The 15,198-nt window shown below is 42.3% G+C and overlaps 1 protein-coding gene across 2 annotated transcripts in view; it reads right to left on the bottom strand.

Moving 5' to 3' along the window:
* The window catches only part of CTDSPL2 (CTD small phosphatase like 2), a 45,246-nt gene that overhangs the window by 27,705 nt on the left and 2,343 nt on the right, over positions 1 to 15,198 (bottom strand). Inside the window, exon 1 of one of the 2 annotated variants that reach the window (XM_035890203.1) lies at positions 7,824 to 14,217. The exons of the other annotated variant lie outside the window; for it this stretch is intronic. The gene's annotated coding sequence lies outside the window, so the exon portion shown is untranslated. Of the gene's footprint in view, positions 1 to 7,823; positions 14,218 to 15,198 lie in introns of those variants that run through there. 2 annotated transcript variants of the gene reach the window in all.

Raw genomic sequence — 15,198 nt, 5'->3', positions numbered from 1 at the left:
AAGCCTGGGGTTATAAATATCTCTAATGGACTTAGCAACAGTTACCTACAATCCTCTCAATGACAGAAGTTTGCTTTCCTAATGCTCGACACATTTGGCAGTGGAGAGTTTTTACTTGAATTATATTCATGTTTCTTTTCTGAAGCAAGCATAAACCAGACTACAACACTTAATGGCTCTCTCAGTCAAAACAATCAAGCCTAAACATGTACGCGAATTTCCTTCCTCAAAGACGTACGATTCGGGTTTCAGCACGGCGTGCGGTTCGGCGAAGAGCGACTCGTAACCACGTATCTCCCCCTGCCACGTGCAGTCAAGCCCTCGGTCGTGCCAGGGAGGTGCGCTAAGACCGAAGCCGAGCAGTTGTACAGTCGGTGGCGTGTGGGATTACGCTAAACAATCCTCAGCAATTTTGGTACTTTAATTCTCTTTTCAGCAGATTCTCTTTCAGGAGCTTGCAGCTCAAAATCCTCTCTCTGTGCAATAGTGTAATTCCTTCACACCGCGAAAAGCTGCTACTGAAGTATCACTGCAACACTGTGAACCCGAAGTCAACTAAATCCATTAACAGCAAATACACTGAACATGTAAAGACTGAAGCCATGTTTCTGCACTGTGTACAGGTCATACTTTTCTTGAATTCCTTCTACACCTGTAATGAACCCAGAAAGTCAGAAAAGAAGGAAAAAAAAGAAAAAGAAACAACCCCATTCTTCGAAAGAGAAATACAAAGCAAAGAGGGACTAAATGGAATTCTCATTAAACAATTTGTGAGACAGGAAAATAAGAAATGAAGGAGCTGTTGAAAAGCAGCAGCTGAACGAGCTACAGCTGCAATAAATTCCGCATTTTCGAGCCCCCCTGCACTAAGGTGGCAGGCTCACCACCCTGTAAATGCCGCTGTTATTCCACGGCACAGGCACAGTGTCCCTACAGGAAATAAACTCCCATGAATGACTCCTGTTTCTAAGAGCACACCTCCATGAAATTTTCAGTTGGGGATGTTATTTTCCCACCACATACAGTACCACTGTTTTATCTGGTTTTCACAGAACTATTAAAAGACAAATTAGGTAAGGGCCATACAATTAGAGGGTTTAAGGCTTCCTGATACAGGAAAAAGTTTAAGATGGTAAAAGAACAAGAGTATATGAACAGTAAGAAGAGATAACTGACAAGAAAATTCAGTATTATAGTGTTGAATGACTTCTACATTTAATCTGGCACTCAGTAACTGGATTGCCACCACTGGAAACTATATATTCCAAGCCTGAATGCCAGAAGAGCTCTACAGGATTAGGACAACTGCACGCATTTCAGGAGCGTAACTTGGTGAGCGACAGGAACACATTAGGTTAATTTAATTTTTTTTACATTTACTTGGGTTTTTTCTCTCTCATCAATTTCCCTGGCATTCAAACATCATGCCGAGGCCTTTCCCAGGCAGCTCAGGCAGATGCTACAAACCCTCACTGGATCCCACAGATCGTGGTGCTCTCCCCACCACCACAGGAGGGGATGGACAGCGTGGGAGAGAGCTGGCGAGCCTACCTGGCCGCCCTCCGCGGCGCTGGGGGGGACCGTGAGCTCCTCCCAAGAGGTGAGACAGAAGAGGAAAGGATGAAACTTGTGTCAGCTATGTTGGGATCCTCGACAGGTTTTTTTTACACCAGAGCTTCTGCTGCTCTAGATTACCTGAAGCTCCTGTGGTGGTGCCACAGTACACCTCCCTTCAAATGACAGAAGCAAGCCAGAAAATGCTCCCTCTCTCGGAGTAACTGCACCCATACACCAGGTTTTGCCATCACGGAGCTGATGACCAGCGAGTGTGAAAAATTCAGGCTACCAAACAAAGCGTACTGAAAAATTCTGTGGAATATATCCGATTTTAACCACCACAACATTCTTCCTGCATTACTTCCGCAGCAGTTCTTGATACATTTTCTACACGAAGCCAAGGATGCAGAAAATTTTTTTTTGTACTTTTTCTTAGATTTTGAGCAAGAGTGTTGTATGTATCTACGTTGTAGATATGACGGATGCACGACCAACACACTCAACGCTGTGAACCGTCACCAAATTTAAGAGCTGTGACAACTGATGCCTGCGTTTGAATTTGTGAGCTGCCAGTGGTGGGTTCAGCGTCCCACTATCAACCAGCTCAAATAATGCAGACCTCACTGCTGAGAAAACGTGTTCATTTCGTTCAGGTATTTCTGGACGTACAAGCAGGATCACAGTGGGCAGACCCACAGAAAGAGGAACCAAGAACAAATGCTTTCTTCAATTTCCTTTTAAACAAATAATACCGGTCTCATTTCATCAGCACATTTCATTACTGCGATGTGACCCAGATTTCAAGTATGAAGAAACATCCCAATGAGAAGACGTGTTCATTGAGCTGCCCGAAGTTCAGGCGCATGGTACCAGCGATGCTTTCAAGAAACCTATGACCTTATGCTAGCGTACAGAAAAGCCTGAGTCACCACGGGAAACGGACAAAGAGTTGATAAGCCTACGCCTGGTGGGGAGACAGAAATACTGGTGAACGATAACCCCAGTGTAACGATATACCTGTCCGGACTCACAACAAAGCCAAGGAAAATGACTTCTAGATAAAGTCTTTCACCCAGACAGGCCCCAAAGCACATTACAAACTTCAAGGAAATGCTTTTTGTTAGTTCAAAGATGTTGAGACTCTTCCCCCCCAAAGACTCTTGGCCTTTCTTTAACCAACTTCTTCTCCTTCCCTAGAAAATTACTGCAATTTCATGTTATTCCAGATGATGTATTTCGTATTTTGCAACATACTGCATTACTTGCCACTCTTCTCAAATCTCCAGGTGTGTTCTTCTGCAACTGCCTCCTAGAGAGACATCTATTCACTGGGAAACCATGATTCGAAGAAGTCTGGAAGTAGTGCTAGTATAGTACAGGTAAAAGCAAAATAAAAAGACAAATGTTTTGTAAAAACAGCAAAACACACAATATGTACTACTCAAATGTTGGTGCTTCCTTGGTTGTGAAATCTGGATCAATGTACAAAGAAACCACAAGTTCCATCAAATCAATAGCTAGCAGTTGTAACTATCAAAGGCGCAATGCGAATGGCACCTCTAGATCTTCCTTGTTTCACTGAACGCACCTTTTATTCTCCCCTGTTCCTTTCAGGTTACTAAGTCATTTCAACCTGAAATAAAACCACGCTCAAAACCCCTGGGCTTCAGTCCCCTTGTTTTAACTGTGATTCCTCTGTACGTCTGACGTGGGCTCACATACACAGCTCTATACTCCCAAAGCTTCTGCATCTCCCCTAATAGAAACATTTTCTTACAAAGATTTTGCCAAAGAATGAAGGCGGCTTTTTGTAATTGGCCATAGCAGAAAATAGATTTTCTGTTACTCTATTTTCCTGCTCTAGCAATCATATTTCCGGGCACCATTCTTTTGCCATCGCTTTGCTAGCAAGGCTTTGTTTTGATTATACTTATATGCATTTGGAACTGAAAGTTTATCCCTTCCAGGCCAAGACATTTTTCTCTTTGCGACTGAGGGTACAGGCTTGTAACTAATTCAGCCTTTTCAGTTTGGGTCAGGCGACTAACCAACAAAGAAAATGGAGAGCTGAGTGAATCATGGAAGAGTTAATCTCAGAACAGAACCCCAACACGTGTTGCCGAAGAAAGATACTGTTTACAGTCTCTGATGTTACTAAGACAAGAATTTCACATTCGTCATCTTCAGATATTGTGGAGCTCACAAGAGAGCTGAGGCGTTTTGAAATAAAAGTTTGCAGTGCTCGAGTTTTATACGAGCAGATAACAAATTCCACTAGAACCAGCACTGTTCCTGTTGAGATTCTGGAAGGGACCAGCTGTCTTTAGACATATTAGGCTCTCTGGACATTTAATCCATGCTGCCAAGCACAGGGGGAGCCTATTTTTGGAAGTCGTCTCCCTCTTGTTACAACCCGTGGCATAGACAGGTTGCTAAACACTTCCTGAACGGACCTTCCAGGATATTGTCTGACCACAAAGAAATCCTAATGAGTTACTTTTTTTAATTGTTCAACTCATCCATAGTCGTTATCTTTTTAATTTAAAAAAAAAAAAAAAACACAACCAAAAAAATCAAGAAGATTAATAAGCCCAAGTAAGTCTGTGCAGGACTACAGGAGCCATGGAGTAACTCCTGTGTTTGTTAGAAGTAGTTAGCAATTTTTGCAAGGTCTACACAGACACGAGCGCTGCATTTTGCTTAACTTCACCAGAAAAGCTAATCTTGCTCCACCTCACCTTTATCTTCCTGTGGGATCAGAACCACAATCACATATTCCACAGGACTTGGTCAGGTCACTATCTTTTAAAAAGCTAGATAACGTTTTTGGCTGCTCCTTTGGCCTTAAAAATAGCAGACTATTTTTGTTGTAGGATAAAAACCCCTATGATGATAATATGATTCTTATTGCTCTGGAAAACATTTTTCCTTGGTGCACTGTGTAGCTTCAACACCTTTAAAAACAGTTTAAACTGTGCTCTCTACCTTGTAAAGGGCTGCTATTATGCTCTTCTCGCACCTGGCTTTCCTGAGTTACAAATAAAAAACAAGAAACCAACCAATTCTGTTGTTAAAGATGGGGAAAATGCCATCACAGTCAAGATTCTTATCAGTCACTGTCCATACAAACATTAAACTCAACATTTCCCATTACATATACATGCTGATTTAAACCCGACTTTTCCATAGCCCGTTCTGGCCTATTTCTTGCATGGAAAACTTCATTCTTAGAAATTTCAGTCTCTGAGACTAATTTGCCAATTTGTGCATGTACCCAAGTTAAAACTGATATGAAAATAAATGCTAAAGTTTTAACAGCTTTACTAATCTGCAAGCGGTATGGTTTTACTTATAACCTTAAAACCATAACATTAAGACATTATGAACTCGAATCTCATTCAGTTTCAAAAACCCAACTGAACTGAGACAGATCCCAGCACAACGAGGCTATTTTACACATTTTGTTTTCTTTCATTAATTTTTGTTCCTATCTTATTTAGGGTGAAAAATCCACAAGAAAAAACAACCCTCACTGGCTACTCAGTGGAAAGTTGTAGGAAGTTTCTGGTCAATATTCCAGTAATACAAAGTATAATACGCACAAGTTACCTACAGCAACAAAAGTTTTGTAAGCCAAAGCTGATCTGCATACACACCATAATGTTTCCTTTCTTCTTTGATTCCACCCTGAATTTTACTTCTTTATTTCACAGGCTAATTGCCTCCGGTTTGGTCTAACATATCTCTGCCACTTTAAAATGCGCGAGATGTAACGAACAAATCACTTTCTGGCTGTAAAATAGTAGATAGGGCTCTGTAAACAAGCAGGGAATCACTCGGAGTGAGAAGATAGTGTTTGCCCAGTGCCTTGCTTTGGGAAGTTTATGTTTGAGAAAAAGGTAGGAGCTACAGAACTGTGAATACCACCGTTACTGGTGCCGTATGGTACAGGTTTACATTCTTAAGAAAAACCACACAAAATCAGCTGGCATTTCAGTATGCCTGGCAACCCGAGAGGCTTTTTGAGTCAGAGAAAAGGGAGGCTGTGCACCTGTATCATGGGGCATGGATTCATACACTGCACTAGTACATCTGAATGGAAGAGAGGCGGCTCTTAGCCCACTAATTAGCCCACCAATCTCCACACTCGTCCCATATATCTCTATCTATATATTTTAAACCAAGAGAAATCTGCAAGAACAAAAAGTGCTGGTATCACCTGTGAGCTTATGTGGTTGTTGGATTTTTTTTCCCCAATCATTCCCCAGTATCAGGAGTAAACCTAACCTCGCCATCAGGAATCCCACAGAATAAGAAATGACCGTGCCACGTTCCAAAGCAATGCAAGTCTTCTTGACAGTGGTTAATTTATTACATTGCAAAGCAGCTGCATTATAATTTGGGAGAACTTTCCAGATACTGAGAAGACCTAATTTAACTTAAATACCAAACTTAATGCAAATTAACTTAAATACCAAACAAACACTTGGAAGAAAGTTAGTTGTCACCTTTGTGCCTTTTCGACACATGCACAGAGCACACAATACTTTTCACTACAAGTGCCCAAGAAGCAATTTAGCAAAATCATGGAAGAGTAATTCTTGACACTTACAAACGTTTTAAAGAAAATAGAAGGAATGCTTTCTAATTTCCACCCCTCCTTCCTCCACATCCCTTCCAGCTCGGTAGGTGCTTTCTCGCTGTGCATTATGGCCAAGGGGGGAGTGTAGGAGGGGAGGGAAAGGAAAGGCAGGCTATAGTTCAGCGAGGTTTTCTCCGACAGTAATGGCAGTTTAAGGAGCTATTCATTCCTCCACTGACTGTGCCGTTTGCTGCCTTTCAGCATGTAGTTGCAAGACGTTGGTTCTTGCAGAGCAGCTGGCACAGGGAGTTCCAGCCTCCCTTCTCCGGCACAGCTCACTCTCACCCGCATGATAGAGTTTGCTGCTCTGACAGGCTGGGGCTCCACGACAGCCTAAGCCAATCTCATTGCTGTCATACTCCTGCACCCTCCCTGAGGCGGCTTTGGCACTCGGCTAACCCTCCATTTAGCCATATTTTTAGGCCAGCTTAGTAAACTGAAATGTTTCAACACAGGATCACAGGAACAAGGGGTGGAATAAAAACATACAACTCCTGGCAGGGGAAAGGAGAGCTATAGTAGTAAACCAGCAAGCCCAGGGCATGGGGCTAAAGCACTTTACCATGATCATCCATGTATAACTACATAACTTAACACGACCATTTAGCTGTCAGCATGCTCTCTGGCACAGCGTTCTCCTGGATGGTGCTCAGGAACAGCTCAAAGCAACACGGGAGAGGGCTGTTCCCTACAGGCTGGGCAGAGGAGGTCACCCTGTTTTGGAGGAAGAGAGCTCTGCTGGGAGGATGCAGCCTGGGTCACACCGCTTGCTCTCAAGGCCGAGGAACGCAGCCTGGCCCGCTAGACTGAGTGGGCAGTGGGACTGTAGCAGCAAAGAGACTGCTCTCAGCGGCTGTGGAACCTCAGCTGCTCCAGCATCAACCCTGCGGCTGGCTTTTTGTGTTGATCACTGAAACTATTCAGGTTTAAAATTTTCCTTTTATTTTCTGGCACGTTATTTAACAAAGGCCATCCGGGTCACACCGCTTGCTCTCAAGGCCGAGGAACGCAGCCTGGCCCGCTAGACTGAGTGGGCAGTGGGACTGTAGCAGCAAAGAGACTGCTCTCAGCGGCTGTGGAACCTCAGCTGCTCCAGCATCAACCCTGCGGCTGGGTTTTTTTGTTGATGTGATCACTGAAACTATTCAGGTTTAAAATTTTCCTTTTATTTTCTGGCACGTTATTTAACAAAGGCCATCCGGTCACAAATTCTTGAAGTAGCAGTATTTTATGCTGTGGGTTTCACTTGCTTATTGTACTTTTTGAAGGGCTGTATTCTTTAGCATAAACATTGATAAGTTTTTCTATGACAGTTGATTTTTTTTACAGCCTGGTTTCTAGAGAAAACAAGGCTTATACAATTGGACTGTCCATAACTGTCTCTGTCAGTCCGCCCCTGGCAAATGCAGAAACCACAGACCAGTATCAGCCCAGTTTCACAGAGGGAGAGAAATTCCAAATACGCTAAGTTCCTACCAGTTTTCTGAAAATCAAAAGCTATGTAGGTAACACAGACCCTTGTAGCAACCCCAATAAGCGAAAGACAGCCACAGCCCAGCCCTTACCCCATGTCCACTCTGGCTACCGACAGACACACTCCACCGTGTCTCCTTTCCTAGCCTACCTCTGAAGGAAAGGCCAGCTCCTCAGCGGAGACAGGGCAGCGAAGGAACAACCGTGCACTCTGCTTCTAGCTCAGCCAGAGCAAACCCAGCACGGGCACTTCAGGCACCAGGAGGGAAAGCAAACAGGAGGTACTCTGACTGGTGGTGGGGAGACCTGGAATGCTGCAGATAGAGTCTGGAGGTATGACAGGAGACGACGGGGCTGGAAGGCACAAAAGAATACAAGTCTGTGGGAAAACGGACCTTATCAATTCTGCTGTTCAAGAAACAACATCTAACTAACCCGATTATTTTAGCTTGCGCTCATGATTATCTCGTTCAGAAAAATCCTCATTTATGACACAATATCACGATAAAACAACTCAAAAACAGAGTTTGAAGAAAAATGCTAAGCACACCATTGATGTAACTGGCTAACACGTTTTGTCCCTGAGCACTACAGTGCATCAAAACTCCTACGGAGTAACATTTAAAAACCTGCACATTAAAGTGTGTGTGTGAAATCATTCTCTTCTCATCTTTTCAGTATCATATATAAAACAGAGCTTAGTTTTTCAAACTTTCTTTGAACCCAGAGGATAAACAAAGCACCCAGATTAGTTCAAACCACCATCTAATTCAGCAGACTTTGGGCAGAAGCAGATGGGGAGTGTCCACCTAGCCCCAGGGAGAAGAGCAGAGATAAGCTATGGAACTCATGTAACAGGTGAAAAAGCATCCATTCAGTCCTTCAGAAAACTCTACAGATTTTATGTGATTTCCTGCTATCCTCTGATGGTTGACTGAAGGCTCTTAACCTTCTTTTGCAGCCTTTTCACATCAGATTTGTCCCTTCTTCTATCAACTGCCAGGTGCTTCTCACTCCTTTCACAAGGAGCTTAACACAAACAAAAGCTTTAAAAGTGGCAGGGCATCTTCTGCCCTCTCATAAGGCCAGATATTGCTTAGCATAAACCTGCACCAGTTTTTTCGTTTGGATCGCGTGTGAACTTTTGAAACAGATCATCATCCCCTTTACAGTGCTTTGGTTCACGTACCAAAGCAGCCTCAGAGCGTACGAACTGGAGTCCTCTGACTGCCGCAGAACTGAACACTTCAACCGCTTCAAGGGCACGGGACCAGACCGAGCTGAAACCTCCAGAAATGCAAACACCACGGACATGGAGTCCTCAGCGCCAGCAGACTCATTCTACAGGTCTGCTCCTACTGCACCACGCTGTTTGACAATGCCCCCAGACTGCCAACACGGAGTAAGCTGATAGAACAGCAGTGGGCTTATCAGCATAGTTACTTTAGTTTAAAAATAAAACTATACCATCAGACAAACAAACAGAAATACCTTTATCCTAGTAATTCTGACAAATATCAGCTATCTGCAAACGCAGGCACAGAGCCTTTCAAATTCCCAGCAACAAAGTAAATGGCACATTAACAGCTAGGCGTCCTCCTCTAACCTTGCGGCGCCTCAACTGAAAGGGAGCAGAGAATACGTGAAGAGGAGAAAGAGCAAAGAGCAATCTTCTTGAAATCACTTTTTAATTTTGAAAGCATGGACCACTGATGACAAATGTTTATTTTCTAATCTTAAACTACTTTATGGTTTGGAACCCTATTATGTTAATTGACTCAGGACATTTTTATATTAACTATCAATCTCTGAGATTGAAAATTATCAAACATTTTCCAGGTATATAATAAACCGATCTCCTATCAAAACAGAATTATTTTCAAGTAAGTCCAACAGGGTAATTAAGCATAACAATTAGGCATGACACCTCTTCACCTGAAACTGTATCTACACAGCCCATTTTTCCAACTGAGCTCTCAAAGACTTTCTCTTAAGAGTGCCAGTAAGCTTCCTGGTCCCTAGGAACTCCAAATCCAGTCGTGACAGTTGTTTAAGACTATCCCTTTAGCTACATTAAAGTCTTCAGAAAAGTTTCTTCAAATCTGTATTTTTAAGAACATAAATAAAAAGTGTCAAGATTAACTTTGTTTTCTTCTTTAAAACTTTGTTTTCTTCTTTAGCATTCATCAGTTCCGTCTTGATAAGCAAAACAAAAAAAAGCTTTTCCAAGTGTATTTAAACTGATTTAATTAAAACCGCTTAGTCTTGACAAGAGTTCAAGGTGTCAAATAAATTGAGCTAGGTAATTCAATCAAATATACTATATTTAAGTCTAGTATACACAAAGCCCACAAGTACCTTTAACATTCTCACAGATATTTCTGCTATTTATAAATTACCTCCTTTACTTCTTGTATATTCCCCCCCCCCCCCCAAAACACACCTTAAAGCTTCAGTTCATGCCTTTTTGTTTGGCAAATACAGAAGCAGCGTAACTGTTGCGCATGTAACTACTAACAACTTTCATCCTCTTTATTTATTTCTTAACTTCTGATAGATGTTCTTCTTCTTCATCTCTCAGACATGCCCACAGACACAGAGCTGCAATGCGAGCAGCATGTGACAGTTCACCACTTTTCAAAAGAGAAGGAACTCAGGCCTCACCTATAGGATTTGTCTCCCTCCCAGGTGGTGGATTTGAATCAGGTGACCAGGCATCAGAGAGCAGCCCAAAGGCATTATTTCATATAAAAGGAAGCCTGCTGCACCTAAATGAGCTCCCCTAGGATAGTAAAATGAGAGAAGTTCCTGGGAAAGGGAGAAAAGGGAAGCAACGCAGGCAGTGTTATCTCATATGAAAAGGGTATTGGAAAATGAGGGGAGGACAAAGGAGACTGAAGAACCTAGCTGTTACCTCGAGTCAGCCCACTCCTTCCTGAAATGGTGACTACTTCAAAAACACTGGTTTTGAGACGTAAACTACAGACAAGCGAGCCTGGAGGAAACTACAACAGATGAAGCAAAATCCCACCGCAGGGGGTAAGAAATAAATATACCTGTATTAGATTCTTTGCACCTGCAGCCCTGGTACACTAAGCAGAAGACACAGAGTACCCTTGAAGCTCTACCTGAACTAAGGAAATCTATATTGGACTCTGTCTAAACCAGAAGTTTTACCAGCACAGTGCTACCTGCTAGAAATGTGAAAGGAAGGGGGGAATCCTGTTTTTCCTTGGGCAAATAGAGCTAGGGCAACAAGCCTGCTAGTGAGTGCAAACGCAACTTGTGCTGGCAAAAGGCACCCCTTTGTGCAGGGGTTTTACAGCTAACTAGGCTGGTGTTGCTGTGCCAGTAAGGTCCTTGTGGTATAGTCTAATCCTTAGATTGAATTACCTACCTTCCTCTAATTAGCACCTCCTAATATACAGGGTGAATCAAAGCAATCATGTTTTAGAAAGGGCCTAAAGTAAACTGCGTTATGGTTTAGACTGAATCAGTGCAGCTAAGGCGAAATTGCTTAGAACAACTGCTCTGATTTCATTGGAGTTCCTGTTAATTTATTAACTTAAATTAGCTATTCCCTAACACAGCCTAAATAAAGACAGGTTCCTTTTTGCTTGTATGAGGCTTCAAGGATGCTAACGTGACCTACGGTATCGCCTTCCTAGCCTTACTCTGCTGATAATGACACTCCTGCTGTGTTGCCACTGTGTGTGTTTATATATATAAAATAATTTATTTATAGGTAAATTCTAATCCAAATGTTTTAGTCTTAGATTTTTTTTCTCCTACTTACACTTGGTATACTGGCAATGAATAGTAGGATATATTTTTTAGCACTCTGCTACTTTAAGCAAGTATTCATAGCTTATTTTCCAGATGCTGTGGAGTTAACAGCTCCTCTTAGTTAAAACTTATTTTCATGAAAATGTTAAAGTTACACTGCTACAATAAATATTACAAATTCAAAACTAGAAGTGCTTTATGCCTTCTAACTAGATTCCTCACCCAACAAAAAGAAATTCTGACTTCAGACAGGAGTTAGGACTCTTAGGGATAACTTCAATTTCCATCATCTCTCTTGTACGCACCTCTGGCCTCCACATCACTCAGTGGACAGAGGATCCGCATTAGACCTAATGCAACAGATAGGTGACTTCCTAAACGTTGGCTTTAGGGTTATTTTTAGCGAGATGCATAGAAATCTGATTGACAGGGCTGGACTCTCATAAAACTTTCCCCGTGGGGAGCTGTATTTTTTATGTCACAATGCAGCAGAGATCAATGCGGCTGCTGAGTTAATCCCGTCCACCAGCGGCTGCGCATTTCCCTCCCCTTGGCTTGCCCACAGATCTCAGCGTTACCATAAACACTGACCCATCGGATGGGGAAACGGAGGCAATGAAGGACGTATGTCAGATCACACATCTGAAGGCGAAAATGCACTTCAGGCTGATACTCAACTCATTATTTCCTCGTACCAGACTGTCCCAACAAGTGTTCTCCTCGGATCATGAGGTATGATGAAAGAACGCCTTATTTTCCATAGTTAAGAGGACCTTAATCAAAGTAATTACTGAAACCGATCTGATTGGGAAGTAATCTATTTAGAAAAAGTTAAGACTGCCAACTGGGAAGCTACCATCCAACCTCTGAAACTGATTGCTTTAGATGTGGATGATTTCACACTTAATTTTTCAAGTGCTATTGAGAATGTCTTCACCTGTGAATGTAAAATATTTATTTCTCTAAAACACTAAATAATGGCCATCTAGGCAACTCAACACGTAAACAACATGCTATATTGGCTTTCAAGTAGCTCGGTGTATGCGAGTTTCTCCTCCAAGCAATCAGAAGAGATGCACTGTGCTGCAACTAACACTGCACTTGAGCAAATTAACCTGTGTTTAAAGTACTCTATAGGGCCTGACACTGTCAAAATCCCTGCCCGAGACAGCTACTCTTTTTAAACAAGCTTGTAAAGAGCTTACTGTTCCCTTACAGGATCAGAGCAGCATGATTCAATTTAAATATTCTGCCCCCTAAAAATTGTAATCCGTTATGAATTTGATTAATCAGCTATGCACTTACAGTGCACATTTGCATTTTTTGAAGACTTAACTGGGATGTATAAACATCAAATGAAGTTTTTTGTATACAATAGATGAAAAACAGTCTTCCGTTTAAAATTTACAAGAGATTGGTGCCAACGCTTTAGCGGTAATGTAAGCTGCCAGCAAATGAAAGAATTTCATTCAGACTTAGCCCTTTACTTTCCAGACTAGTAAGAGTAAGAACCATCCTATCTGATCTACTCACAGTAATGAATGGGAAAGGCGCTTGTCCGAGAGGAATGCTCCTGAGAAAGTCTGGAATAAGGATGCAGTCACAGGGGGGAGTAGGGGGGGGTATGATAGCCTTTAAATTTGGGATAATTCTGATGGTCCTATGCTGACATTATCAAAGTCCAAAAGCCGCGATACACAGGAACTGGCTCCCCTAAGGAGACCGGGCTGAAAGCGTATGGATGGGGAGGGAAGAACTTGTACAGGGTTTGAATAGGGAAAAGCTGCAAACCCATAAACTGGAAAAGGCAATTTCAGAGTTACACAGTTACACTGGCTTCAGCTGTGATCTTGAAATCACCGTGATGATGTTCTGGAGCTTCCAGTTATTCCTTCAAAAGGGCAAGAAGTCCCAAGCCCATTCATTTTAAATTTCTGCCAAATTCCAGTGCCACTTGATACATCCTGCTTTTACAGACTCATGGCATGGGTTGAGGTTGGAAGGGAACTTGGAGGTCATCTCGTCCAACCCCCTGTTCAAGGTTTTCTTGCAAGTTCTTGCCAAAATAGTTCAGTATGACTTTCAGTATTGGTTCTCACAAAAATGTGCAAGTATTCTGGGTTATTACTCCACTTATACCTAAGAAAAACTTTCTTCCACGGGAATGAAGTATATGCATAGAAAACTGCCAGAGGAGAAAATGTGATTCCTTAAGTCCTCTGCAAACACTATTTTTGTTGGTGTCAACCTCAGCAGCATTACAAGTGATCAAAGAAAATAAAAGCCAATACGGTATGGAAAACCTTTGTAAGATGAAGACTACGTTTCCTTTTGAATTCAGTAGACTTTTTTTTTTTTTAACTGCTTAATGCTATTCAGCCTGCAGTAGCATCACGTCAGTGTGCTGGGGAATCAACACAGTGGACGGAAGTTATCAACACTTGCGGTGGAAGTTTGAAGATGGAAAATTACCTTTAAATGATGAAAATGCATGTATAGCTCCAGCATATGTGGAATGTTTACATCTTTAGAAAAATGATCTAACTGCACCATTAAATCTCTGGTACAGGCTGACAAGAGAATTTTTCTTTAATGAAAGAACTTTTTTCAGATGAAACAGGAATGTCAGCTTTAGTGCATACTCCACTGACTGGAACGGGATCAAGTCTTAACTAAGTTCCACACAATGTTTTCAGGGGAAAAGCGGAGAATGTTTTCTGGAATTTAAGTCTGGATTTGGCTTGCATCCTAGAACATATATCTTGTTATGAAAACTGCTGAAACACTTTTAAGTGGGCAAGCCACAAGTGTCCTTGGAGCTATCCAGTCAACTGGAAGTCACACAGGCAAAACCTCCTAAAGTAGAAAAGCTTGAAATTGGAAGGGGGGCGGGGGGGGGCGAGGGAGGGGCAAATAATCTTGGAAGCGTATCTGTTCTATAGAACTGTTCGCTTGTGCCTACAGCATGAAGTAGTTACAACTTGTTTTCTGCTATTGTCACAGATCCAATATGTTACTCTAGCTAAATCATAATCTCTTCCTGCTTCAGTTCATCCATGTGTAAACCTGGTTCACTAACTCTTACCTTAATGTGTCATGGGGCTTAATTAATAACACTTAGGTCCTTTAAGCCCTCTACAAACATTAACTACTTCTCGTAACAACTCTCCAAGGTATTATTATCCCCATTTTACTGATGGAAAAATGGCAAAAGAGGTTGTGACTCGCCCAAGGCAACAGAGTAATAGCTATGACTTAGAGATCCTCTTTGTGGACTACTGTATTGTAACAGTGGAAACTTATCAAGAAAGGCAAAGTCAATAAATACAATCTCAAAATTACTTTTAAAAGCATACCCTAAGCGACTGGAAGACTATGAAAAGCCCCCGCCAGAAACAACAGGCTTGGGATCAGGACAAGCGCTATCATCATTACCATCACAGAGGAAGCGATATCCCAGGCACATCAAGGCTAGGGCTCGCCAAAACAGTCACAAAGAAATAATAAGACCTGTCCTCTCATGTGCGCCTAAGTACCATAAAATTGAGCAACAGGCTTGTACAGTACTCTTCAGTAACACAGAAGTGAGCAGATAATCAATGTGGCATGCAACATGCTAACATCTCGTGCCGCGTTCCCAGTATTGACGGGGAATGCCAATAACGGGTTGAGATGGCGGTGGTCCTGCACGCCGCTGGCCGGTACATCACGGCCGCCTTCCGCCCTCACAAGTGACAGCA

The sequence above is a fragment of the Egretta garzetta genome, unplaced genomic scaffold (assembly GCF_000687185.1).
Source record: "Egretta garzetta isolate BGI_Z169 unplaced genomic scaffold, ASM68718v1 scaffold862, whole genome shotgun sequence".
Classification (NCBI taxonomy): domain Eukaryota; kingdom Metazoa; phylum Chordata; class Aves; order Pelecaniformes; family Ardeidae; genus Egretta; species Egretta garzetta.
This window is presented reverse-complemented; position numbering and strand designations above follow the sequence as displayed.